This window comes from Octopus bimaculoides, chromosome 10 (assembly GCF_001194135.2).
Source record: "Octopus bimaculoides isolate UCB-OBI-ISO-001 chromosome 10, ASM119413v2, whole genome shotgun sequence".
NCBI classification, from domain to species: domain Eukaryota; kingdom Metazoa; phylum Mollusca; class Cephalopoda; order Octopoda; family Octopodidae; genus Octopus; species Octopus bimaculoides.
The window spans coordinates 26,350,970-26,353,500 of record NC_068990.1 but is presented as its reverse complement, the minus strand read 5'-3'; the positions used below and the strand labels follow the sequence as shown (position 1 = coordinate 26,353,500).

The window sequence follows — 2,531 nt, the reverse complement described above, 5'->3', positions numbered from 1 at the left end:
ATAACTAAAATTAATAATAAAAAAGGTGAAAAAAAATAAATATGTATACAGAAACAAATACTTGTATAATCTTACACACACACACACACACACACACTCTCTCTCTCTCTCTCTTTCTCTCTCACACACACACACACACACACACACATTCACCCATAAACACAATGAAGCCAGTCTTAATATTTCTTACATTTCTGTGTTTCTTCCAAAGTTTTTTTTCAAAGAAAGGCATTTTTTTTTTTAACAAAAACGTTTATATTTTCGCTATTCCATTCCTAAACCAATCTATTTCCCACCACCCACCACCCACCAAGTCTTTTTAGATGCTAACTTCAGATTCTGAAAGACTTACTCAGACTTGCTAATTTTGCCTTTCCAATAACCATTATCCCAGTCCCAGAAATCTTTAAGAATATCTGATATATTGGACTGTAAACAAGTTTTGTGTTTCTTCATTTCTTTCTACCCTGCAATTATGAGGTTTTAGGTTCAATTCACAGGCATGGCACTTTAAGGTAACATCTAGCACTTTAATCGCAGATCGACTTAAACTTTATCAATGAACTTGGATAGACTACAAGTGTGAGAAATTACCTCTCTAATTGGACATACTAGTTAGGCACCTGTAATGTTGTATCTACCTTATGCAGTACATCATTACACTGGATTATGTTAAAGGTTCAAGTATTCTGAAAAGATAAACCCTGTGAAAATATACAACAGTGTGTAACTAAACCGAAATATACCTCTCAAATTCATTATACTTGATAAGCGTTTCAACTGCAAACACATTATATTTACTGGTCCAAACTATATTATTAACTAATGATATAGAAACGGTAAAGCATTTGCTATACGAAGATTATGTTACCATTTGTCTAGCTTTACTAGTGCCATACCAATGACTGTGTAAAATATGGGAGGTTTTTCTGCTGCAGACTGAATGAGGAGGTACAAGTTAATGTGACATCCATCATCATCATCAGCATGCTGTTACTACGTTGCAGAATAAGGATTTTTGGTAGACTAAAAAGAAAGAAAACAATTCATTAGTCTGTTAAAAATAACACCCAAATTACCCTTGAATCACACCCACCATCATCTTAAACCAGGAAGGATACATGAGATAATGTATTCTTAAAAAACTTAGAATATGCCATTGGATGGTCACAGTTGGAGTGTCTTTGGTTATGAGCTGGCTTGATTAGAGATCACCTGGATTTATTAATGATAAACAACAATAATGACTGAGAAAAAGAAATGATCAAAAACACCATTTATTAATATGATAATGTCAATTCTTGGACTTCCATCCCCACCCCCACTACCTTGGTTATAAGACTTCTTTGATAAGCAATTCCAGCTTTGGTACCATTCTGTTCAGTTATCCAAGAACACTAATGAAGAACAGAATATGTTGAAAGTAAGTCAAAAACTTTCCAACTTCTTGTTTTTCAACTTCAGATCTTTTTTTGATAATCTTTTATTTTCATTATTTTTTTTCCCTTTTAAGAAAGATATCATCTTCAGATTTTAAGGGGTTTCTTGATAAAAGAAGTCTTTAATCTTATGGATTCTCTGTATGTGTGTGTGTGTGTGTGTGTGTGTGTACGCGTGTGTGTGTGTGTGTGCGTGCGTGCGTGTGTGTGTGTGTGATAAAGAGATAGGGTAGGAAAAAAGAAAAGCAACAGATTTTATTCGTATTTATATATACATGTGTGTGCGTATATAAGTGTTATCTATACATTTGTGTATCTGCTTGTATGTGTGTGAGTGTGTGTGTGTATACTCACACACACACACACTCTCTCATGAGTAAGTCACTGTTTCATGATGCATGTTAAAAATTGAAAAACTTTGAGAAGTGGCAACCTTCAACTTTTTCTGTTCAAACAAGTTTCTTAAGCCTATAGTTGTAGCTTTATCTGCTTCAAGATTCACTATTCCAAAATAGTGAGTGTGTGTATATGCATATATATATACACACACATACATACTGAATTAGAGTTTAAAAGCATCTTTACATTTTTACTATTCTAAATTGTGTGAGTATGTATGTGAATATATATATTTATATATGTAGATATATATATTTGAAAGTGTTTGTGAAAATTACTTAATACAGTTTTAAGTATAAGGGGAATTTTTTTCAAGAAAGTTATAAAATCTTTTATCAGGATGTTACTAACCTTTTTGGAAAAATTCTTTTTTTTTCTAGTGTGTGTGAGCACTTTTATTTAACCTTTTCAAACACACAATATACATACATACATGTGTGTAAATGTATATATACAGTAGAACCATGGTTTTCAAACAACCTTGACCACGAATAAATTGTACTTTCTCACATTCATACAGTAGTACCTCGGTTTACGAAGGACTCTGATCACGAATAAATCATGCTTTATATATATCTATATCTCTAAATAAAGCGTATTACTCTACCTCTGGTATTTGAGTACTCTTTTTTTCCGCCTTGTTTCAAATTTGTGTGCTAATTCCGGTATATATATATATATATATATATATAT

The 2,531-nt window shown here is 32.2% G+C and overlaps 1 protein-coding gene across 2 annotated transcripts in view; it reads left to right on the top strand.

Moving 5' to 3' along the window:
* The window catches only part of LOC106877481 (heparan sulfate glucosamine 3-O-sulfotransferase 5), a 471,645-nt gene that overhangs the window by 6,124 nt on the left and 462,990 nt on the right, over nucleotides 1-2,531 (top strand). The window contains exon 1 of one of the 2 annotated variants that reach the window (XM_052971095.1): nucleotides 355-1,423. The exons of the other annotated variant lie outside the window; for it this stretch is intronic. The gene's annotated coding sequence lies outside the window, so the exon portion shown is untranslated. Of the gene's footprint in view, nucleotides 1-354; nucleotides 1,424-2,531 lie in introns of those variants that run through there. 2 annotated transcript variants of the gene reach the window in all.